The sequence below is a fragment of the Falco naumanni genome, chromosome 2 (assembly GCF_017639655.2).
Source record: "Falco naumanni isolate bFalNau1 chromosome 2, bFalNau1.pat, whole genome shotgun sequence".
Lineage (NCBI taxonomy): Eukaryota > Metazoa > Chordata > Aves > Falconiformes > Falconidae > Falco > Falco naumanni.
In genome coordinates, this window is record NC_054055.1 from 97615029 (window position 1) to 97642191 (window position 27163).

The window sequence follows — 27163 nt, forward strand, 5'->3', positions numbered from 1 at the left end:
AGAAGTTCCATAGATTTCCCTTACGATTGGATGAAAGCATACATGTGGATGGTTGTAATAATTCATCATGCTAGCAGATGCCCCTACCATAAGGCTTTACTCAACAATAGAAGTTTCTTAAAATCTGATTTCATACAGAAACAAGTGCCAATATAAGCTTTGAAATAGACAATGTGCAAAGTCAGAAAATGTTTTTAAATCTCCATTTTTAAACTTTCATTGGTAATACTAACATTACTATCTATCACTACTTACAACAGGACTGAGGTCTTCAATTTCAAAAGAAACTGAAAAAAAAATCCTACCAGAGATCACAGAATACAGTTGCAAAAGTGATTACAGCACTGTAGAAAATATTTTAATATTACATATTTGGAGAGTTGAACTTGTATAGTTTATTTAAAAACAATACAGATGACCTGATTACAGCACCTAAGTATTTTAATGGGGACAAAATACTAATAATGACTTTCTTTTTAATCTAGCAAAGAAGGATACACATGAAACAATCAGCATCTGGAAGCTGATGCCACATTCAAATGATAAATAAAGCACATCCTTTTTATCACCTGTGACTAACCATTAGTGCAGCTATCAAAAGGAGAATGCAGAGATTCTGCATTTGTTGATATCAAGGTTTACTGGGACTTTTCTCAAGGATGAACTATGTGAAAATCTAAGTTACCCTGTAGTCATATACACGTTACCAGGTTTCATACATACAGCAACACAGAGAAAGAGAGATCAGGTGACGTAGTCATCCCTTCCTGGTCATAAATTCGGTATATTATGATCTGAAACGACTGTCTAGCTTTGTAGCTAAAGCACTGATGGTGACGAGCACCGTGCATGCTGAGCTGCTGGTGCTAGTACAAACTTAGTGACACACTGGCATGTACGTATACACACACATATAGTGAGAGTGTGTGTGTTCAGGCCATATGTGGAGCCAGAGAATTATAACCATCCTTTCAGAGACAGGTGGACTAAATCCTGTTGCAAATAATATTCTGGCTTCTAGTTTAGGGAGCCTATTCTTTCCTCCATGTGCTGAAAGACTTTTGGTCACAGTAGAGCAGTAGCAGGAGGTCTCTTCACAAGGGTCATTTGGGGCATCAGTAAGATGGCCACAGGCAGGCAATACTAACGCTGCTCTCTGAACCTCTGCCTCCACCCTACAGGCACAGAGCTTGATGAGTAACAGTGCTTGATGTCATTAACTACTGGTTAGTCCCACCTCTGCTTTAAAGTCAGTAAGAAAGGCAGTAAGCGTTCTGGGCAGAAAAAGCTTCCTGCTGGGGTATTTCAGCAGGTCAGGCAAGCAGCTCCCCAGCTCAGCTAAAATCCAGGCACCGCCGCGGCCCCACAGCAGCACGCTTCCAGCTCTCTCCCTGCAAGAGCTGCCTTACTGTGGGCACACAGGTAACACGGGCTTCTCACTAAAGAGGGAATGGGAGAAAGAAAGAAAGCAAGAACAAGAAACGGCTTGAACTTTACACTGAACTGCTCTTACAGTCAGCAACCTTAAATATTCTGTCCCTTCAGCAAAGATAAGGAAAGATATTGGAAGTGTCAGTTTAGCTGGCTTTAGTGCTGTTGCTATGCCTTGGGCTGCTAAGCTGCCAGAAAATTCAGCCATGTTTAACTATCAACCAGAAATAATAGTTAAAAACCTCATTCATTTTCACTACTTGTAAATCTGGTACACATGGTTTGACTTTGGATGTTCCACTACTTTGAAAACACAGAAGTCAGCCAAACAACGTAAATACATCCATTGATCTCCTGATCTCTCAGCTCCTCCATCCAACACATCTGTGAAGCAAAACCGCAGAAAATCCTGACTCACACACAGGCAGTCGATACAAACTCTCCTGCTGCTATCAGAAGTGCAGATTTAACCGAAAAATAATGCTGCCTTTCCCTCCTGTCCCCACAGCACTGGCCGGAGAACAGCTGCCTGCCAGGACGTGGCAGAGCACAAGCCCAGTGTCAGTGCCCAGCCGCACAGCACCATTTATATCGAGAAGTCAATAAAGTGACATTCGCTTAAAGGAGGCCTGAATTCGATGCTGCCCTTAATAGGCCATAGATGAAATACTGCATTTATTCACGGCTTCATACATAGATTTCCTTTTGCAACCACTTGCATACTTTAGAAAACTGGAATTCGGGGCCAAATTTACAGGAGGCACCTGAAATTACCAGCTGTGCAGGTGGCTAGGGGTAAGAGCACCTAAATAGTATAGCACATTTACTCTTGATTCAAACTCAAGAGTACTTAGTCACATCATTTAGGAAGATGCTTTTGTAAAACCTACTAAACTCCTCAAAACAGATTTAGATACTCAAATATTTTTCCAATCTGATTTATGTTTAAATGCTATTTCTGCAGAGTTACAAATAAATAATTTTATTTCTTTTTACTAAACAACATGATGAGAAGAAACAAACCTAGTGACATTACTACTCTGTTTCATCACATTTCTCTTAGTGTTGTTCCATAATAAAAAACCCCAACATTAACCGAGTGACTAATTTATTACCCCTTTTCTTTCTGGCTTTTAAAGACACAGAGTTTAAATGATAAATAGGCCATCTTCAACAGACACTGAACAAAAAAGTGTTTTTGAGAGATTTCACTACTTCTTTGGGAAATAAATGCAGGATACCTAGAGCACAACATAATATTTTGCTTTCTTTCAAATTGATTAAGAGCTTTAATATTTTCAAACAACCACTGGGGATTATACTCAAGTAAACCAGGACTATATGGAAGATTCTAATAAGACATCAATAATTACGCCACCCTTCTGCAAAAAATAACCTAAAATGTATTTTCTAAAGCAATTCCTAAAACTGTATGAATCAGTGAAGAGAACATGCCAACATTTAACAAAACTTCTGCCAACGTACTGGATTTTTAGTTTCTTTATGAATTAACATTACATATAAATATAATCACAGCAGTATAACCACAGCTGTGGCTACCCCTGGGGCATGACTAGCAATTAGTTTGCATAAGGATCATGGATAATACTGCAGTCACGTGGAGCCAAACCCAGGACCACCATCTTCAACACAACACAATGTGCTGGGTTTCACCATTGTGTTTCCACAGAGTACCTATGCACTGGAACTGCAAACTCTGTTCAGAAAAACCTACACAATGCCTGCATATTAACTATTTGCCCTAAGGCCTTACAGAATAAATAAATACTACTTAATGGCTTGCTATGATAAAACATTTCCTCTCTAGACATTCATACCTTCCCCCCCACAGCCACCTCCTCTAAAGGGAGTTAGGGAAGCCTTTTCATTTTAAATCTACCATAGACAAATGCTCAGATTTTACAAAGGAAGCAAAGTCCTGAGTCAGTCAGAAATCAGAGTCAACTTTGAAAATAGACATTCATTATAGTACTAGTGCAGAAAGTTTTCCCATTGTAAAATCTGAGCCAAAGCCACAAAAAAATTCAGAAATAAACCCTGTCTTCCCAGAAAAACTGAAAGTACTTGGACTTGAGAGCCTCTCCCCAGAATACAGCAGTCTTTCAGATGTAGCAGAGCCTGGGCTGCCACTTTGAAGCAAGTGTCTCGAGGGAACAAAAACTGCAAGTGGAAACTCTTTTCATGTTTCATCCTAAGTAACGCTCTCAAAGCTAGTGGACATTATGAAATTAAGGATTTCAGAAGCATGGTCTCGTTAATTTGCCTGTATTCTGCCACCCCTTTTATGCAGGCTCCTCCAGAGATAAATTAACTCTTAGCATCCCAAACGGTAACTCAATAGAAGTCTTAGAGCCAGACTGGAAGCCGCAGTTACAGCATCAACTCTCAAAATCATTTACCACAGACAGTGCCTTTGCCTGCATAGATGCTTCAACAGCTTGTAGCTTTTTTCTGCTTCAGCAGTGTATTTCAGTGTAGTAGATATTCTATCACTATGTAATAGTTTTGGAGACAGGAGATACATGAGCTATCTGCCATTATTTGATCGGCCGGTACTTTCAGCAATACTAATGAATTTAGGGAAAGCTTAGCTGTCGGTATCCGAGGTAGGTACCAATAATGAAAATGCTTAGTACTGTAAGGGGATTTTCTACAGAACACGTATTCATAGGTGCTGGGGCCTAGAACACAGAAATTCTGATAAATTTTTATCAGAAAGGTATACGCTTATCAAATAGCACAGTTTCTATTTTACCAACCCCCAGGCAAACTGCATGTTACTTTTCTAATTAACAACTCCAGATTTACAAAAAACCCACAAACTTCTGTCTTGACAGTGAGATTTCTGCCGAACTTTATAGAACATGAAACAAAACCCACAGCATGTCAAGGACTGTTGTGATGGAAACATAAAGAAAAGTGCGCAATTATTAAATCTGTGATACTGCAGGTAGGTGGGAAAGAATTACCCCCTTCAGAAGCATTGAACTACAATCCTCTCATTTGTCTATTTAGCTCTACCTCAGGCAAGAGCATAGAAGAAGAAATAGAAAAGAAGAAATGTAGTCTCCTCTGCATTGCCCTAACAATCACCATTAACTGATTTAAAAGTAAATGCAAGCTTAACAAGAAAACCACACAATTTAGTTTAACTCCTGTAACTTTTGCCCAGAGTAGACCTGTCATTCTAACCTAAGAAATGAACTTTAAAGTCTTCAGCTCCCAGTTGTGCACATACCATGCTGCTTTCAGCATGTACACCTTGGAGGTACCCAACTGCTGAGCAGTACGTGAAAGGACTTGCTGTTTCCCACATTTGGATGATGCTAAAGTATATAAAATTTTCTCCAGGCCCATCAGTAATGTGAATTACAGCCCACAGCAAAGACAGAGCTAGCACAATTTTCTTCAATAAGGTTTAACATGTGTTGCCAATACTATCAGCTTCATTTTGTATTAGCTGTAGTTTCCAAGAAATGTTGAAGGTGGGACATGATGGGCACTGCGGTAACATAATCTTGATGTTGTGGAGGCATAAGTAACTGTTGCGAGGTCAGGCTTTAGGAGACATGACTACAATCAACTTACTAGGAACAGAGATGGCAGCTGCTTTGGACATGCCACAGGGGATCTGGGGAGCAGCTTGTCCCCAAAGGACCTTTTGTAACTTCATCTTGGATGGAATTTCAGCTACACATAACCACATGCATATATATGGCAATTAATATATTAAAGTCGCGTTTTCCCTTACATTACAGCAACTGTATGTAACACTCTAGGCTAAAAGCTGCTGAATCAGGAAATGGATCAGAAGCTAACTAAAACGCCTTTCTAGTTATTGATTCCTGCTCTCTGTTTCATGTCAGCTTCCTAGAATCCATCCAACACAAGCACGAAAGGGTAATGAGTTTCTGAACACACTCTCTAATAGTGCACACTGCATCAAAGCTTTCAGTAATTGCCTGGATGCTGCTTCCCAGCAGTACTAAACAACTTAAATATAATTAGCTGGAAGCCCTATGGGCTGCATTTCCCCACTGGAACACCTCTTACACTAATCCATTTATCAGGCTGACAGATGACTGAATCATTGGTACTATGGACCCATTCTACTAATAGTATTTTTCAAGCCAACATTTTGGTTTGTTCCTTATCTGGTACATTTTTGCAAAGAAAAAGCCTGCATTATTTAGAATTGGGAGAGAACCAGACATCTAACACATTCATCTTTTCCCAGTAGTGAGCAATGTTATTTGTTTGATTAGCCCACTAAGTATAAAATGCTGGAGCTATCAGGCAGAAAATGGAAATTCAATGTATGCATTATGGAACAAAAATAATAGGGAAACATACACAGACTGAAAGGATTTTGGAAGTCTTCCAGTCATTCAAAAGTTTTCAGAAGTCTTGATAAGAGGATAGTTCTCAGGGTATACTTCCTGAAGATGGCCTGTCTATAGCTGTCAAGCAGAAATTTCTCCATACTATTTACTTCTTGTACATCCTTCTGAATGATAGGTGACAGAAGAAATTTTAAAGCTGTTTGAATTATATGCAAATAGACATGAATTGAACATCCTGTTGCCACAGAACTATGCACTTTGCAAGCTGCTGGAGAATTCTCATAAAAGTACAAAAAATAATTTTAATGTCTTGGGCAGAATTTTCTAATGTTGTAATGAAAACTATTTTACCATTGTATCCCTGTAGCTTTTATTCCCAGACAGGTTCCAGTAAGTGGACTTCTGCAGGGGCTGAAATTTTGGGGACTGCAGGCAAGGTCTCCCCAAATGTGCCACGCTATTGCAATATAGTAGAAATGTAATTTCTCACCACATTCTTTTAAATTATGAAAAAAATTACTCTAGAATGTTAGACTCATGCTTCCTTGTTAACAAGCTGTGGGACAGGAAGTAAAAAGGGACAAAGCTGGTAATGGCCAGTAAGAATATCTAGAAAAAGAGGAGTTTTAAAAGGTACCCTTTTTCTAGATCTGCTGCACTGTGGTCAATAATCCATATTCTGGCTTGGCATCACCAGGACCCAGCTAGAGTGGTAGTGTTGTTTCATCTGGTTATTTCCCCTGGATGTTCTCATCATGGACACATAAAATCTTGACGTCTCAAAACAATAAACCAAGAAGAAATTACTACTTGCACTTCTACATCAGCCTAACCAATATGCTTGTTATAAAACTGACAGTTAACATTCAGGAATTCTCTTAGAAGTACTACTGCAAGTTAAAGTTAACCCATTGCCTTACCCTTTAACCTGAGAAGATGGCCATCAGTATGAATTAAATTCCAAAGACTGACTACAAAAGCTATACTTAAATATTTAACAATGAAAGAGGTAATTAAAATGCATTCAGTGATCAGAAACTGATCTGGCTTGAGTCAAGCAGCAGAAAGATGAGGTAAAGGCAGCACTTCTCTGAATCAAGAACAACCACCCACCTCAGAACAGGGCCAAGCAACATCAGCTAAATGCACATTACCATACCTGATTTTTGGAAATGCAATCACAGGCGTTTACACTGCCTGGTAAAGTACCTAGCAGGTTATTAAATACTGAGCTGTTTTGAGATTTCTTCGTGTGAATCCAGAACCAGAAATCTCAGTTTCACATGCACTTTCCACCCACTCCTTCCCTCCAGTCTGAAACTGGAAAACGCATCTGAGAAACACTGACACTTGCACATCAGCCAGGCAACTTCCCGTCATTCAAAGCCAACCTCTTCCTTCCCAGCTTCACCTCCTCTGCTTGGTGTGTTTTCTGCTTCTACAAAAGAGCAGACAGTATCCTGAGCAGGGGTGGCCCCAAATCATACAAACCTCAACACTTGTCAGTCACACTTCCACATGGAATGCAAAATTTTACACTGCTGTTTCCACAGTCTTCTTTCAAAGGCAGTGGTATTGAGGAGAACAAACATCAGATTTAATCAAAAGAACCTTCTTAAGTAAAAAATGTTGAAAATTCTCCTGCTTTTAGCCATTTTTAATAAAACAGATCATGGTTATGAAATTCCTAAGAAATCATCTTTGCCAGGCAGGGAAGGCAACATTACCTTTATTTGTATCCTCTGCAAAAAAAAACCTTGCTGTATTGTCAGGGAAGCTGAACTTCTTGAGTAACAGTTCTTATTTGAGACAATCCTTTAATTCTTGAAGTAAACTATCTCTTTAAAGTACTGCCAAATTTATTACATAAAAAGATTCTTCCCTTTATGTTAAGCCAGGGCAAATGTACAGCAGCTTTATGGTTAAATAGTTGCATTGAATTTTGGTGGTTTTTTTTTTTTTTTTTTTTTTTTAAATAGAAGCAGAAAAAAAGAGTTGGAGGAGAAGAGAGGAGTCATCCAAGAATAAAACTTTCAGCTGGAGTTACACTCCACTAACCATCATACTTCATATGGTAGTTAGTGTACACCTGGAAGGACATGGCACGCTAAGCAGTTAAGATTCTGCAAGAATGCAGATGGTTTTATGAGTCCAGATCTAAAATTCATGGCACAAGTGACCTAATACATTGCTCTGCAAACAGAACATTTAGTTGCAATATTCTATTTGAAAATTAGATTTTTATATTCAGTAACTACCATCTTCAGCATTAGAAAGATACTTAAATCTTCTTGCAAGATGACTTCTGCATAGTCTCCATCTTTAGACTTCTGACTGGACCAAACCCAGAACAGCTGGGTCTAACCCCAGAGCTGGCCTTGCTTTGAGTCTGGTGTTGGACTGGAGACCTCCAAGTCTCTTCCAACCTGAATTACCTCGTGATCCTGCAATAATAATCTCTCCATATTAAAATTAAATTGCTTGTTGTGTTATTTACATAGAAAATAAGGAGCTTAGTCAGAAACATAAGGGCACAAACTTGCATACTGGATCCAGACGGATCCAAGGTCCTAAAAGTATCAAACACGAGATATTCTCTCTGAGTGCACAAAGTTTATGCTCGTTAAGTCGCTATAACGGAACTGAAGACTGGTGACTAAAGGCACAGAATGTTTTTGTTATACTGCAGATTATCTTCCAACACTACCTTCTCCTTTTACCTATATCACTTGTAGAGTTATAGGAGTAAAAACTATTTATATTAAACTACCGTTTAACTACGTGAATTTTAATCTTCCCTCAATTACAATGCATGACATAAAGTAATAGGTTACACTGTTTGGATATGAAAAATGCAGCTGAGAATACTGGCTACAGGAATACACTAAATGAAACAAAAGAGCACGAACACTGATTTATCTGCAGTAAATAGGGCTGTGAAAAAACTGAGTATTTAAAATCACAAAGACAAAAAACCCTCCAACAAATGTCACACAGACTCTTTGGTAAAGAGCACTCATCTAGCACCTTCTTGGTCTGAGGAACCCAATCCTTTGAGCTGGCCAGTAACCTGGGTATTTCACCACATTTGAACTTTTTATCATCATAGTGTAAAAGTCAGCAGTAGAAGTGAAATTCCAGAAAAAAACCTTTACAATTATCTTCTGCATGTTACAGGAAAAAAATTCTCTTAATTTTTGCCCCAGTTGATTGGTTAATATGATTAACCTGATGGTTGATACTAGCTGTCTCATCATCATATGCCTTATAGGAGTAAACGGGCACCTAAACATCTAAACTGACACAAAACTAACTTCTTTTGACAAGCATGTATGAGAATTTTGACTAGTATATGTACGAAAAGTTTGCTTGTATAACAAGACTGGGATAAATTCCTTTAATGCTTTTCAATAAATTATCTCTCAATATTTGTCATGTTCTATGCTTTAATGCAATTCTGATAACATAAATAGTATGATGTAACCAACCATCTTTGGTTTGTTTAATTTCATTTTTTCATCTACTTTAAGAGGTATTTTATTTAATAAAGCTCACCGATTTTGAATGACTCCCTGGTCTGTACTTTATTGAAGGGACAGACAGAAAGAATAGTCAAGATCTTAGTAAGTGGTTATCCAAATGACTTAGCCAATACATGGTTTATATTCTCTGTCTCATGGTGTGTTCAGACACAGTAAAGTTCATAAAGTATGTTCCAAAGCCATTACAAAACCTCTTGATCAGGTGTGAAAACTTCACTTAAACAACTCCAGCAAAACAAACCAAATGCAAAACCACACCAAAGCTTGAAAATGCAACTAATTAGTTAAACTTGTTGCGAAGGAAGAAGGACTTTTGAAATGTGGAAAACTGCAAAGTTAAGTTGCTTTCCTTTTTCCTGAAGCTTCCTTGGGCTTGCTACTCCAGCATGAAAGCCCAAAGGTCCTGACTCTGTTGCTCTAAACATCATTTCTTGAAAGCTTGCAAGGACCAAAATTGCTTAAGACTGGAAAGAGGAAATTGCTTCCATTACTTCCAACACCATGAAGTGTCTCACAGTGTTTAATGCTTACCTGTGCATCAATTTTATTTAATAAATTCTTCTAGCTCTATTCAATAAATAGTAGGCCTGTTTTTTCAAGTGCTAAAGTAAGAAATTAAGAACGTCTAAAAGTCATCCAGACCAGGATAATAATCTAAATTACAATGCAGACTGCTTAAATTCATGTATATACATGTACATCCTAACATAACACTGCGCTTCATGTACTTTTTATAGTACTGCATTTTATGCAGGCAGTATGTGAGATGTTACTTTTAGTCAGCATTAAAAGGTGATTTTTCCCAGGGTCTCAGAAATGTGATTACCATTGACTTCAAAACAAAAGAGAAGTGGCCTGCAGTTCTGGAAACCATGTCAGCCTTTTCATCTTGGAAACTAAGCTCTCCTTCTGTAAATTGAGAAAACTATGAAAACTGAGAGCAAGCATCTGCACAAAAGGTACCTGCTTTTATTGTACTGTACTAAATGAAACAGAACCTTTTTATTTCATAACGGAACATGTCAGGGATACTCACACCAATTAACTTTGATTCCAATTTAAATATATGTATGTGGATGCCAATGCCTAAAGCTGGGTTGTATGAATATTCAATCTTCATTGTAGTAAGTGGTTTTCTTGTATTAGATTAGCAGGAAAAGAAGGACGTAATAGCAAAAGATTCACTGAAGTCAAAGAATAATTATAGTAAAGATAGCAGCAACAAAAAAGGATCATTAAGAGTCTTCTTGCATCTCAATTTACAGATTTATGTTTTACTTTGCATCTAAGTGTTCTAGTGAGGTGCAAGGTGTTAGTCACTTCCCGTCCTAGGCTTTGAAATTATTTTGGAAAATTCTGAGGCACAGGCTAAGAGGCTTAGAAGCTCTGCTTTGAAATTCTGGAGGGCAGGTATTAAAAAATTCAATTTCATAAGGGTAGCAGTAAGTCTAGCCATATACCCCATTCTATCCACTGTATTGTGCAATTTCAGGCTGCAGTCGTTCTAAATTCTTGTTCTAAGTGAAGCTTCACTGGTGGAGCCTTATTCCCTTGCTTCTGATAATCACTCTTCCCCTACATTCCTGCCGAACACTGCTGCCCCTCAGTACCTGTGGAATAACTGCTTATTTCAGAATGATTCTGATTAAAAAGAGTTCAGAGAGCTGGTGTTAAAAAGTGTTTAAACTAACCTAGATTACAGTGAACAAATCATGTTAGGGAGTGACTACATGATCACCTAAAACTTGTGGGAGCGATAATGGACAGTTGTGAACACTGGGGGACAGGAGCCTATTCAGCCAATTCAGCTGCTGCCAGAACAAAGTGTGGGAGACACAAAGAACTGCCCTCCTTCTGACATTCTTTTCTCCTTTTCTTTTCTTTTTTTTTCTTTTCCTTTCCTATTCTCCTTTCCTTTCCCCTCCTCCCCCTCCCCCTTTCCCTAAAATCCTAACATTCTTATTCCTTATTCAGGCTGCCAAGTTCCTCAAAACAATTACCTCTCCAGCAGTAAACATGTTCAGACCTTTAAGGCACATGGATGTGGTAGCTAAAAAAACCCACCCAAACTGAATGCCACCCCCCTCCCCCCCCCCCCACCCCCGCCCCCCCCCAAGGTAAACCAGCAATGAATTTAAACACCATCATCTTGGCGTCCTCAATTCACCTTGTTATTGCACCTCCAGTTGCTGCAGCACAGATGGGATGCAACATCTCCCACTGTTCGGGGACTGCCCCTAAAGGTGAGCCATATGTTTTGCAATACCTAGAAACAGCAGGATAAGATAAGGAAATCTCTGCAGACTTAAGGCAGAGCTGCTTTAATTTCACCGCTTTGTGTCCTGCCCTTATTTATTTATTTATTTATTTAATCACAAGCTTTTGCAATTTAATTTATATGGGTTAAGCCTACAGAAAAAAAATAATAATACTGTGTTTGCATATGTGTGTGTGTGCGCGCATGTAATGCCTAGGAAATCTCCTGTGTTATCTGCTTGTGTAACATTTTACCATCCACTAGACAAATATATTTTTAAAGAGTCTGGAATCAAAACAACATTCTCAACATTTAAGACATTCTGTCATCACTGCCCATTTGTTGCCCTCTAGGTTTCTCTCAGCTGGCAAATTTCCCATTTAAGGAATTATCAGATTCATCTGCTTAGACAAGGCTGCAAAATAAAATGAAAAGCTGATTATTCTAGAGAACTTGTATTTTTCTTTCAGGGCAGAAAATCCAGTGCATGAGAGCTGAACATTACCAGCAAATGCGACCAATCTCTCAGGCTTTACAATTCTACTTCACCATACTCTGCGAAATCTAATTTTGATTAAGATGCCACAACATTTATTTTACATATATCCTTTGTTTCCTTAAATATGTTTATTGCCACTTAATACGTTAACGTGTTTTAGGGCCCTAAATGTTATGCTCATCGGCAGTGGTTTTTTTCACTCTAGTTCTATTAAGCATGCTACCTGTGCATACTGCTGCTTCTCCGCAATTTTTCAAGAAGAACTAAAAATTGCTTTGCTACCATTTTCCCTATATCATATTTTTTGCAGAGTGTAAAAAAAAAAAAAGGAGGAAATAATGTAAAAATGAATAAATTACCATTTTTCCACAGCAAGATGGCTCAGGATTTACTTGACTGATAGTTTTCACATGAGAAACTGTACTGCAAAACCATGCTTGTGTTTCTGGGCCCACTGGCTGCGGCACCAAGATTTCTGGAGGCATATCAGTACTGTAATACACTACAACTCTACACAACCCTTTCATATTCCTGTCAAAGTGCGGGAACACTACTTTCTCCCCTTAGGTAGGAATAAAACTGTGGGAAGGTCTGGAGAAATGTCTCAATATCAGTTTTCCTTACTAAACAGCTAAAGCAGGTTTCATTTTCTTGCCACAGATGAGTGAACTAACAATAAACTCTATCAAATTCAGGGTAGGGTTTCACAGACTGAATGTGTACACACATGCACATGTACAAAATTAAGCAGAAGATTAAAACAGGTGAAATCTTAAGTGATCCTAAAGCGACTAACAAAACAGCAAACCCATACTGAGCCAGAACGGCTTTATGGAGAGTACTGCCTTCCAATATTGATACTAAACTACTACTTTACACTGTTCACCCAAGTAAAAGTCTATTTCAAGGTGTTATATTGTTACTGTGATTAATCAATTTCTTTTTAGAGCATCCTCTGAGAGCTTAAAAATTCATGATTCACCTTATTATTATTCTGTACAGCTTTCCATATTTTTTGAGTGGTATGATTAAATTTATCTGTGGTTGCTAACGGTCGCAGTACAGAAAATGCTCCATGTGAAAGTCACCGTTCCACATACACCCAACGGATCTCCTTAAAATACACCACAAATCCCAAACAAAGAGGACGGCAAGTGACAAAACCTTTCCATTTATTCTCAAACAGGCTAATCTGAATACGCTGTTTGTGCAAAAGGCAGAGAGGACGGACTTGTGAGAAATACTGCAAATGGAACAAATAAAGTAGTGCATTATATTTGCCACATTTTAATGTTGGAAATTAGTCATAAACTGATTTGGGTTCAGGCCCTGCCAACCCACATTTTACAAGATAAAAAACTCATCCAAGATCTGATGCTATGAAACGAAGATTGCCAAAAAGCACGCTGAATTTGGAAATTTGATGTGTTGCAGTTCATCACTGAATTGAAAGACTTTTCTACTAGTTTTCAAGGGTCTTCATACTGTCTTATTTATTTAGACTGCACATTCTAGTAGTCCAGGCATGGGTACCAAAAGATACTAACACTTTGTCATTCTGGGCATAAAGTATTAAAAAGTTATTAAAGAAATCAAACCAACTGTTTAATAAGATTGAATCCATCATCCATAGAAGTTGGCAGAGATACAGACCTACAAATACATTTTGGTTTTACTGAACAAGATATAATAGCATACAATCTTATTAAAGAGACAACCAATAAATAATTTTGTGTCATCCAAAATGATAGTTCATTCTAAAACCTGAAGTCATGCACCAAAGAATAGTAACATATACCATAACATAATAAAAAGCTATGTAAGAAGAGCAATGTACCAAGGTATCTATCATTAAGTAATACAGTTACACAGTTCTAGCAACATAAACGATGGTCGATATCTGAGTGACTTCTCTGTTGTGTGCATTGCAATGCATACTCTGGAAGAACAAAGTTCATTATGCAGAAGTTAAAATGTTCTTGTTATTTCTCATGGGGTTTTTTGTGAGCTGCTGAGCTATTCAAATTATGTAACTGAAGCGTGTTTTCAGGAGGAAAAAGCACCTTTTTTCCAAAACAGGCAGTGGTGTGACTCTTCAGAAATACTACATTAAAAATAAACCATCATAAAAACTGCATTAGATTGACTCTGTGACTCTAAAAATGCACTCTACACTAAAGCTACCATTAAAGGTGATGCGTATATTCTAATTCACTGGTGATTTTTCAGGTACAAGCATCCCTCCACCAACACACTTCATTTCTTCCTCCCTGTGAAAAAGGGGCTCAAATATGACCTGATGGCCATACAGACACACCATGGGGCTTCTGAACGGCCACTTCATTAGGAGTCTGCTGACAGATGCAAACATTCTGCAAAATTCTTTAAAGCAGAAGCATGCCATTAATTTCAGTATTTATTACCTTCCATGAAAGATAAGTGACTCAACATTGGGAAGGGCTTTACAAGGCTAATATTTCGTCCCTGTCTAATGCTTTTTGGCTTCGTGATATGCCTGCCTATTGTGAGACTAAACTTATTCCAAAGAATAAATTAAGCAGTAAGAAATGACAAGCAGCGCATTTGTAGGCAATTCACTTACCACCTGAGGCATGCCACAATGGCTCAAGGCCAAAGGCTGAGTAACTTCAACCATTCAATAAATGCAATAATAATCGAACTGAAATGCACAGCATTGGGAGAATTATTTCTATCATGACATGGACTTTATACGTAGAACCAAGCACTTCTGTACAATTATGACTGTTATTAAATAGATGATATTGTTGAGAAACTTTTTACAACCATTGTTCTGAAAATGCTGTCCAATACAAATTAAATGTAGAGGTTTATATACATTGTTCCATGACCAGATGTAGCTTGTGAAATGACAGAACTACCCCCCAGACCGTAGGTCCAGTATCAGTTTAAAAAAAATCCATGCAGACACATAATTATTAAAGGACTGGGCAACACAGGACAGGACAGATTTCAGTCACTCTAGAGATTTAGCAACTAGCCTGTGCTATGCTGATCACATAGCAATTAAGGCCTAGTTATGGATGCAACAAAGAATTAATTAAAAATAACTTATTTTTTGTAACAGCACTACCTCATCTCACTCTGAAGAGACTGTGCACAGATATGTGGCTGTGCTACTGGAACACTACTTCATTGCTCCAGCTTTAATGAGTAAAACAATGACATTATTTAGGTTCATAATCTATTTTCTGGTCACAGTGAAGTTCACCTCTTAAATAAACAGTGCAACAAGCTGGCTTTAATTTGTACCCAGCATACCAACAATCGATTTTCCCCATAAACTCACTCTCTTTCTGCTCTGCTTTGTAACTACATGGTCTGATTTAGTTTAACCCTAGCGTAGAGCTGTCTTCCGTCCATGTTGCTGAAAACTCCAAAAAAATAACACAACTGAGAATGAAAGATGTGAAGATCTACTCATGTGGTGGAAAGACTGGGCAATGAACTCTTACAAGAAAGCACAGCACCTGTTTGTTCTGTTGTCTTTATGCTGCTTTCATGAGTCTTAACCTGTAAGAAGGGCTATTTTTAAAGAGGAAGGTAAGAATAATAATCTTAAAAACTCAGAACTAGCTACTAGATTCTCTTTTCCTGTCTCTTCTACCCTAACACCCCCCTGCCCCCCCAAAAAAAAGGGAGGGAAAAAATCCATCCGTAGTTGAAAACTGAATATGAACCCACATAAATGAAACCAACACCCTTTAAACATCAGCACACTGGTGTTTTCTATCTATGCTCATGAGTAAATGAATGGTATCACATCCAAGCTGTTGGTTTTAAAGACAGAAACACACAGCTCTGGGACAGGCTGCAACTGCTCCTAACATCTAACTAAAATATGCTAGCAACAATCCAAGCAAGACTATTGTTATTTTCTGATTTAATAAATCATATTCTATAAAGGTTTTTCTTACAGTTCAGTCCAGACAAAATGTAACTTACAGTCTCATACTAGAAAAAGTGTATTTGTGTTCCAATTTACGTAAGTTATTCTTTGCAAGCATTTTAGATTTTTAAATTTGCCACAAAACATAATTCTGCATAATATACACAATACTTAAAATTATTTTAAGTACAGATTTTAAATTACAAGACCATAAACCCAGACTTACTACATCAAGTCAAACATCCACTTCAGCCAGTATCTATTCTTTAACTATGGCAAAAATAGATATTCAATGAAGATGTACGAACAAAGTAAGGACACGGTGGTAATCTCCCAGCCCCCAACAGCCTACAGCTCTGGGACCTCGTGAAGGTGGTTTAGTGGAACATTAATGCATAATCCTTGCAATTTATGACCACAGGAAAAAATCTTGCTATAGATTTGTGGCACGTATCACTGTAATGTTACAGAACAAAATACTTAACTGTGATTTTAGCTATCTTAACACTATTAGTTGAACAAAACTCTGTCCCTAATTTTTATATTTCTTATTCTAAGTATGCAAAAGATTCTAGCATTCAACTCCTTCTTTTGAACCTGTCCCAAATCCAAAACCAGACAAACATGCAAATACTTCTACAATAAATTTGCACATTGAAACTATGCACGAGAACTGGGATTTTCAAAAACATTTTTTCAGCAAATGTGAAATCTTCACGTACATGTATGAAAATACACTTTTAGAGATAATAAGACCTGTGAAAAAATTCACCAGATAAATGCTCTTGCATATTTTTTTCCTTTTTGAAAATCTGACTTAAGGAATATTGTGCCTCTGGTAAAATGGTGTTCTTTTCATGCAAGAGTAACCACTTGGCACTGTGCCTAAGAACATACCCGAAGTATGCAGTGATCTTGAGGACAAGCTCATCGCTCACATTCTCCAAACATTCATCTTTGGACTCGTATGAATTTCCTTCAAACCAGGGGGACAGACTTGCTGGGTTATTGCTGAACAATTCTTGTATTTTGGAGATGAAGTGCCAATGTCTTATGTTACAGCTGCTGCTGCTGCTGCACTGTCTTCCACTTTATTCTAGCTGAATAATTAAATACATTTTAGTCCTTCTGACAGTCCTAGACTCAGCATGGCTGTTAATCAATATCACATAAAAGGGAATTAGGCTTAGGCAACTGTTGCACAAGGCAGAATGGATAAGGCAAGAGGGAAAGAGATCTCTTTAGCAGACTAATTTTCTGGATTTTACAACACACCCTACCAAATGTGCACAGACTCATGAACACACGCTACATACACAGATGTGAGGGGGAACCCAAATCAACCTCTGGGATTTGTTACACTGTAATGGCACCCAACAGCCACTTCTTCTGCCATTCTTTCCTGAATTCCCCACCTTCACATGTTTTGGGGATCAAAGAAAACTCTCAGCACCTACATATTTAAAGTACTCAGTTTACAGGGAAAATTTGACTGTGTTAAACCATTTCTGAAACTTTTACCATGTCACTGTGAAAGGGAAAGACAAACAAAAGACATTTAATAAATACTATCCGAACTCTGCTCAGTGCAAAACATTTAGAAAGGGTTATGTTTCCAATAATTTGAGCAATTTTTCTAGAATCTCTAAACTGGCCCACAAGTTCTGTATTTTTTCATTCTTTTCTTGTCCTGCAATGAATCAATAGGGTATTAAGAGCAATTCTAAACTGACAGTCCCAACAAATGGATGACTCACCTGAAGGGGCTTTTAATATTTCCCACAGTGCCCTGCCACCATGCTCATGCTCAGATCTACCCAGCAAAAAGGAGACACAGTTCCCAGTCTCTTCAACAACTCTTCCTTGCTCATTAAATACTACAGTACTGAATTTAGAAACACTACAAACTTTCTACCAGGCCAAGAACTGAACTTGCTAGTCTAACAGCAGCAATTTCAGGTGGTTAAATAAATACATAAACAGTGATGATGACACCATCAAGCCACTGACAAAGAGGTGGAAGACGCCTCATACTCTTTACACTCCTCCGATCTGGATGGCCTCTTACTTTTCATTTTTAAAGACCTGTTATTTATAAAACACATTAATTCAACTTTAACACATGCACACTGTACAAATAACCGTGAGTAATGAGGAATAGACAGCATTTCAAATGGAAAACACTAAGTAACTGATTACTCTGGGTATCATACTTTCTGAAGCACTTAGCTGAAATTCAATTTTGCAAGAAGCTAGTACAGTATCTTCCCCCCTATCCTCCTGGTAACATGTACAGAACCTGTGTGTTCTGTATCCAATTTATAATTTACTTCCTTTTCCTTTTTTCCCCCACCAAGATCTGCTTCAAGCTTTAGGAAGTGTGCTTCAGCTAGCACCTCCCTCAGAACGGTCCAGAAAACACATCCTATACAGCACACAATCCACACGTGAGTCACAGAAAGAACAGCAAAACAACTTCAAACCAACCTGAGCTTTTTTAGTTTCTTCAGTCCCTTCCCTGGAACTGCTTAGCTTCAAGGAAGGCTGGCCAACTTCTGGCTCCCAAGGCGGAGAAGCGATGGGGTATGCCAGAGCTACACTGCTGCATCGGCCAGGGAAGGCACCAGCAGGAGGGACAGGGCGCCTCTGGGCGTGAGAGGAGGCAAGGCAGAAAGGGCGAGCACGGCCAAAATGGCTATGGCCTTCGCTCTGTACCTTGAACTTCAGCTGTACGCCCAGCTTAACCTCCTTCTGAAGGGGTGCAAATGGTGCCTTGCTGCTGTTATCTCCCCCTCCCAGAGCTCACCCACTTCACTTCAGCCAACACTCTATGTGTTTTGTGGATCCTGGCCAAAAAGATTCTGGTGCTGCCTAACCATTTAAAACGCTCGTGGTTTTAGTTACCTTTTAAAACTTCTTAGTACACACTGATTAATATATGATGAAATAGAATCTTTACACCAACTCGATACTACTACTTGCTTACCATGAAGCTGTGTTACATACATACCTATGGACTAATCTGTGCTAACCCACATTTACTATTTTTACACACCATTTAGCTAGTAAGTAATGAATCACCCCTTTATTACACAGGGTCATAATTTTTTAAAATGGAAATTAACCATCAATTAAAACACAGTAAGATTGTTTGAAACTATGTTTTATTCATTAATAAAAGTTTATGTAAAACATGCATGATATTTAATAAAACAGTTCTGCCTTTTGAACCAAATCAATACATTCAAGAGGAATTATCTATAACTAGCAAAATTAACTGAGTATTTCTGGTCCCTATGTCCTCCAAGGTTTTAAAATCAACAGGTATCAGCCTCTCTCTCTTGGTTTTCTAATGAAACTACTAACTGGGAGAAAGCAGGGGCTTTCCTGCTTAGTAATCTCCTAAGCAGTTATTCATGTTCAAGGTATTTGCTGAATTGATAGGCAGAAATGAAGAAAAGCCCTTCACCTGCTGGAAAGACCACATGGCCAAATGTGGGTTTACTACCCTGGCCAGGTCCAGGTGCATAGTTAAGAGTCTTCTCACATTTAAGTTGATGACTGTCTCTAAAACTCCAGCAGCAAACACTGTATGAATATTATTTTCATCAGATCAATGAAAATAATACATTCAAGACTTAATAGATCCCAACTTTGTGGAACACTTAATAGGACTTATAGGTCATGATTTTGCATTTCATATTAAAATGCAAAGAAAATCTGTTCCATTATAGTAAAAAAATCAAATACTTTCTTTTCAAGAGATTCATACTGACTTGTGATTCAGCAGAATCTCCTCATGATGCAGCAGCTGTGGTGTGGATGCCATTTGTCAGGCAATACTGCAAGACTTGCAGAACATTGATTAAAAAGCATGACCTAAAAAATGGAAGTGGTAAGCTTAACTATGATGAAAACATCCAGAGAAATCCAAGCAAGAGACTAAAAAGAAAGATATAGAAATAAATACACAGCTCAGTTCCCAAAATAGTTTACATTACCAAACTAATCTCTCCTTCTGCAGGGTCACAGCTAAGTGTCATTGTATTTGTAATATAAACTGAAGCCAAAAGTAAGTATACACAGAAATAATATTTAAAGAGCACAAGTATTCTACCTTCAAAACTACATTTTCTCGTATCTTGAGATGTCTAAATGCAAATCAATTTTTAAAAATTATGTTTGACAAAAATACTAATTCTTTCTTAAAATTTGATCTCCCCTAAATGCCTTTATTTAACTCAACTGACCAGAATCCTAACAATTTATCTCAGTGTACAAAAGGCTTACTTTTTCCTTCCATCAAAACAGACTTCACACAGACCAGTCTGTTTAATGGGCATCTTCTGCCATTCTCTAGACATTTCTCCTCTGATGCTTTCCTCTTTTCTGTATTACAGAGGCTCTGGTTGGGATGGTAAACTGCATGAGACAGACCTTCTTTTAGTTAGTGTAGATTGCTGTGCCATGAATTAACAAATACACACCACCACTGCTACCACTATGGTCATCTTTGTCTTGAAGGCCTATTTGTCTGCCTTCAATTTCCACTAGAACTCAGATGCCTTAATCCCCCATATGCTACTCACCTTCTTATTTCGCTATGTGCCAGTTCTTCATGCTAAAAGGCAGTCTGTACATGTATGGAATTTTTTTTTAATTATGTCTCCAACCTACCAGCTGTCAAACTCTACTTGACATTTACAATAGTGTCTGTAATCTGTATCTATTCCAGTTTTTTCTATTGTGAGCTACTCTTCCTTTATGAATTCACCTTCATTGTGTACTCCTCACATAAAGCTTGTATTTTTTTGTATACATCTGTATTATGGTTGAATATGAAATTTGAAATAGAAAACCAGCACATTCTTTATGATGAGGATGAACTGCATAATATACATTAAACAACAACTCTTCAGTTTGGCAGGCAGAACACACATTCTTCTCTCTGTTCAGGCATTCAACCATCAATTTGGACTTTGGGAAAATAAGCTACATTAAGTTTTCAGTGAAGCTTTGCTATAGACCTCTGCTATAAAGTAAAAGCTATATCAAGCAACCAAGTCAGCTCAAATCCCAAATGTTTTCGTGTTTTGCATTTAAGGTTGGATGGTAACTTTGCTCTTTTCCTTTACTGCAGTTCTCAAAAACAATGAGCAGTCCACAAGAGATGAAAATAGTTTCTTAGTCTGAAAATCATATGGAAAAAATCAACTACCTTTAAAAAAAGTTATAAATGTCTGGACTAACTTTTCCCAGATTTTCCTTCTTCGGTTATTTAATGAACATATGGTTATTTATAACGTGAGCTACATTTGTAGTATTTCAAAAATTAGTTATAAACATGCCTAGGGCTACTCAGCTCCTCCCTACTGACCTCACTCAATACCCCTCCAGTATTGTTTGCTTTGGGATCTCTTTGACAGTGAACCCGTGTTCTTACTTCAGTGTCTTCTCTCTGCAGCTTACCTTAGTTTTCCTCTTTTAGCAAGCACTTTATAGCAAGTTACTTCAATTTCAGAGAGATCATAACATCAGATATCATTTCAGACAAATAAAAACCTTGGCCAGCAGGCATAGCTGATTAAAAATACATATAAAATGAATGCAAGCTCAGCTACACTTTAAGTATTTAAGGGACGATAAGGAGTCAATCATTGAAGCTACTGAAATGTAGCAGAAGCTAATAGCTGGGTTGATGTCTTGTTGACAGGCACAATATAGACATGTGTCCAACGAGCAAGGCTCCTCTCAAAGTCAGGAGGTGGGAACTTCTGGAGCATGATACACCTGACAGGTGAGACCCTGCCCCAGAAGGAGAAAGGCCATGTGTTGGGTGCACCTAAGCCCGCGTCAGGGATGGCTCCGAGGTAGACAGACACCTCTGTTGCCTGACATCTGTGTAACCCAAGTTAGGTTGGGCGAGATGTTAGGTGAGTGATCCCACCCATAAAAGTCATAAAAAGTAACAGGGATACAGCTAAGAGACTAGAAATACAGTCTTCTACTTTTCTTTCTCATGTGTGTATGTACATGTGTGTGGGGGTTTTTTTATATTTTTTCAACAAAAAGAGTTAGGCAGCATCACCCTGAAAATCCAGATGAATTTGCTTCCATGTTTATACAGTTTATTTTACTCACTGCTAGTATCTATGGGGTTTAATGGAACTTCTCATGTAAATATACTTGTTTGTTCAGAATTCTTTCCTGTTTAATGGTGATTTAGTTCAATTCAGTGTATCATTTAACTCAATAAATGGTAAAATGACAGGTTTCTCCTTTGCAATCAACATAAACTGCAAATGTAAAGTATTTATCAGAACATGACAGGGTTTTTACTCCAACTTCTAGTGTTTCTTCAAGTACTCTAGTATACTGATTTTTCTACTTTTGAAATTCAATCCTACTATAAAAACCAAAATCAAAATAAAACATTGACTGAAACATGAATGTTGCCTATAAGCACAGCTTCAACTGAAAAAGAAACTGCTCATTTCCTAAATTTCTTCGTAAAGTATACAGAATTACTCTTTGCTTTAATGTTCCTATTCACAGTTAATTGTATTTTATACTTCATCTGGGGATTCCACAGACCTCTGTCCTTGACTCTCTTATTCTCCACGCACAAGGGAATCTCATTCAAAAATGATTTTAATTCTCATTTATGAATAGATAGTCTGTGCTCCAGACTTGCCTCTTCTCCACTGAAGACCGGAATCCTCATCCGTTTCTGATGTGATCAGGACTTTTGGCTGTCAACTCCAGACCAATTTTGAACACTCAGTACTCCTTTTCCCCCTTGCTCGGCAGCCCTTCTTGCTACATTAATACTTCAGTACTGTCAGCATCACAGTCATCTTGTTTGTCACACACACTTGTAACACTTGATAACGTTACCTTTAACCTATACATTAGTACAGATCTCCATCTGGAAAAATCTCCCCCAAATTAACTTTGTTTTCCTACAGAATCATAGAATAACAGACTGGTTTGGATTGGAAGGGACCTTCGAATATCACCTAGTCCCACACACCTGCCATGGGGAGAGATGTATTTAACTAGACCAGGTTGCTCAAAGCCCCATCCAACCTGGCCTTGAAGACTTCCAGTGATGGGGCACTCAAAACTTCTCTGGGCGACCTGGTCCAGTGTGTGTATAACACCTGAACACAACTCTTATTAATCACAAAGTTTATGTGTAACATTTCTAAGTAACCTACCACTAAATCACACTAACACCTCAAACGCAAGCCTTCCTGTCCCCCGCCTTTGTAAGGCCTTTCATAGTTCTTCTCTAACCTTCTTTATCTTATCTGCATGTTAGTGCCCTTGTCTACTTCCTACATTTTCAAATGGTGATCTCCGTGTTTCTTTTCATGCTGCCTCTTCTACTGGGAAAATGTTTCCTATAAACAACCATCAAGGTACTTCACTAACGTCCTTCGTACTCTTCAGAACTTTAGAAAAGATGAACATTTTCTATGAAAAAATTGTTGCTAAGAAAACCAAAATGTGCTACTCTAATGAGAAAATAAAATCACTTCTTATTTGAAATAGAATTTCAAATAAGAATTTTATTTCTTCAGATACACAGTTAAGGGACTACAGTGACTTGTCACCAAATCTATTCAGCCTACCAGTGTTATTCCAGATTCACATCCTGCGACTTCTGCCTGGACTTGAAAGTCAGACTTTCTCTGTTATGGCTAACCAAAGTAATTGAGATTTTCCATGTAAAAATTTTTGCCACCACACCTGTTGTTATTCCATTAACATTACAGAGGCAACCAGGATAAGGTTTGGCTCTACACTTGGAACTTACTTAATGATCCCAGTTGATGTCTGAGCCAGAAAATAATTTAATTTACAATTCCGTAAGCATTTTTGCATGAATAAAAGCACAGTACACAGCACATTAAAATACAAAGAACATGAGAATCTGATGCACAGAATAAGAGACAGACAAATTAATCTAGAGTACAGGCTTTCAGTTTTCTAAAATAAAATTTTATGTATTAAACTTTTTGTACTGTATGGTCTCCTGAACACATGATTCCTTGTTTGTTCATGTTCTTACTGTGTCTGATTTTACTGTATGTGGTTGAAAAAGGTAAAAACTGTAATCATATCAAGAGTGTATTCAGACAGATGGCAGAAGGAAACACTTTGAAAGCCTAGTCTCTCAAACACCTTCACATCCCCCTCAGATGTTGAACCCAGGTGATACCACTCCTAGTTATTTCATGTCTACCACACAAACTCACTACCACCAAGCAAGGAATTCCAAGGTGTGCTTCAAGAAGCTTTCCAAACAAAAAGGTCTTCTAACAGATGTTTGGTGTTTTAACATGTTTTCCTAAGAAAAGCTACACAGTCTTGAAAGCTTTCTAACTCAGGCAGCTACAAGCCCTGGGTGGAATTTCTGCAAACCCATGCATGGCTTCATGAGAAAGGCTTTTGATCACGGACATCGGAAATCCCAGAGCAAAGACAATAGCCTACTAACTTTTTATTTTCTGCTGTTTCACAATAGCCAACAAAATCAAGATTAGTTAACGCCTCCTCAAACAAAAAAAGTGAGACGGGTCACAGAGAGTTTTATTTAGGTAAACCTCTGCAATGCTTTTATTGTATTACAAGGAAAACATCAAAGCAAGCTTTTAACATACGCACCATGCTTCTAAAAACTCTTTTGCCTCACTCTTAAGTTTACAGCTTATCTAAAAGAAATCAGAGAAAAGGCATAAGAGCAAGACTGGAATGACACATCAGACTGATGAAACACTTAAAATATATGAACTATTCCAAGAAATCACAATTGATTAAGCAAACTTTCCTAATGTGTTTACTTAAGTTTTCTCTTTCCTCACAGAAGTTAGGGTGTTGTCCCCCCCATTTCTGTACTTCTCGAAATTCAGGCTGAACTGATCAGCACCACAAAGGTGCATTGTTTCTTCTACTCTTTCTTCTGCATACATAACGATTTATTTGTAAGGAAAGTGTTATTACTGAACTGGCTTATGTACTCCTAAAATACAGTGGCGAAGACGGAGGAATAAATCCACTGACTGACAATAAATTGAATATTTAAGGAGTGTTGTGGATATTATTAAATACAGGAGCATAGGATGAGATTAGCATATCCCCATAACTGCGACCCAGACACTTGGTTTGTTACAGGTTATCAGAATATGTGCATGTGGGCAGGAGCTGTTGGACTGGGGGGACCTTCTGTTTCACAGAGGGTCAGTTATGGGAGATCACACAGCGGGGAGAAGCACTGGGATGAGAACCTTCTCTACAATTACCCCCGTACCCCTTCCCTACCCTGGGAAGGTTGTTCTGGGTTTTAAACAGATCACTCAGAACTTATACATATGAAGACACGATAATTTGATGTGGGGAGTTCTGCTTTAATTTAAATTAGCTCTTTGCTAATTTCGAGAAGATTACTTCTAACATGAGTTTAAACTTTTCTCTTACAACCAAGCTGTTTCTTGTTTTCAGTTGAAACAAATACTTTGCCCTGTAAATTTACTTAAAATAATTTTTCTTTCTCCTTTTAAAAAAGTGTGTGCCACATTTTCAGTTCATGTATAAGACTTTGGTTAACTGAATTGTAACAGCTTCCAGCATATGAAAATCAAAGCTTTTTACGCACAGCAGTGTATTTCATGATACGATATATGACATACACTGACAAAATAAAAATTATCAATGTATACACAATATTGCCAACTAATGGTTTCTTAATGGCACTAGAGAAACGTGAAAACGAAAAATTGAAGGTTTTAATGTTAAACTATGCATCAAAACTACCGAACAGCAATTGCTGTGGCCACGTTGGAAATGGGGAACAGCAAGAGCTGATGATATTCCCTTTTTCCTTGCTCTGCCTCCAGCCCCCAGTCAGACCCACACACGCATGTCAGATGCCTTTAATCTGGAAAGATAAGAGCAGAAATGACACCGTGTCTCCTACGTATGTGGTGAAAAACCACTAAAAAAAAAAAGACTATCTTTTCTTTTTCTGAAAAACTGGGGGAAAAGTTTTTCCGGAACACAAACATGTCCTAGGTATAAATTTTCCTAGGTTCAAATGGGGTCAATACCTTATTCTGCTAATTCCTCACTGGCCACTAACATTTTCTCCAATTGAGAGATGAACACAGTCTAGGAACATTTTCCAAACAATGTCATTTAATTCTGCTACTAATAGACTACAACAGGAGCACTGGTCAACACTTCACAGCAGTTTGGGGACACAGTGTTTTGTTTATTTTGATACATGCAAGCACACTCACATGGAGCTTCCCCAGCCCAGCACCCCTTCAGAATAACAACAAAAACCCCAAGAAAAAACAAAGACTACAAAAAGTTAAACACTGTAACAAAGTACCAATCAGCCTTACCATTTGACAAAACAAAACCTTAATCAAATAACATATAAGTAACCTAATATCTCCTTCTGCCTTAAATCCTTCCCCATTCCTCACCAACCCCCACTTCCCTTGAAAACCAGATGGCCCCAGCAATATGCCCTGAAGGTCAACAGATGCACCACGACTTTGCATGAAGAAAAGGTATATAATATCTTTAATAATATTTCCAGATGATAAAACTGAAAAAAACACACGGTGAAAAAGCACACTGCCATGTAAAGCAAGGAAACAAACCATGCATAGCTATTGTGTTAAAATAGCCAAGATATCAATGAAAATAAAAGCCAAGTAGTGAACTGTTATTAATGGTATGAATAATAAATAACAAGTGAAAAGAAGGCTGGTTTTTTTTTTTTTTAATTACTCTAAGAAATTACATAAAGAAAGGATACCAGGTAACTCTGGGCACTGGTAACAGATATGGCTACTTATTTGTAATGGCTGTCAGAAGTTATGAATTTCAAGATTTCCATGTTTCCATAAAATGTGCCTCTTTCTTTTGGCTTCATAGGAAATTGTGTCAGTGGGTGAGTACATGAACACTTGCATAGGTGAATAAACAGGTGAACAATTTAGCCTGGAGTGGGTTGGCTGAGTCTGCACTCAGTTCCAGCACAGTACGTCTGGAGAGAATCACATGAATTACAGATTAAGCTTTTCCAGATTTTCACCGGTGAATCTGAGGTCCAAATCCAGCTCT

At 38.0% G+C, this 27163-nt stretch overlaps 1 protein-coding gene across 6 annotated transcripts in view; it reads right to left on the reverse strand.

Annotated features, from left to right (window-relative positions):
• TBL1X (transducin beta like 1 X-linked) overlaps positions 1-27163 on the reverse strand; it is a 199894-nt gene that overhangs the window by 92802 nt on the left and 79929 nt on the right. Inside the window, exon 1 of one of the 6 annotated variants that reach the window (XM_040582783.1) lies at positions 18509-18679. The exons of the other annotated variants lie outside the window; for them this stretch is intronic. The gene's annotated coding sequence lies outside the window, so the exon portion shown is untranslated. Of the gene's footprint in view, positions 1-18508; positions 18680-27163 lie in introns of those variants that run through there. 6 annotated transcript variants of the gene reach the window in all.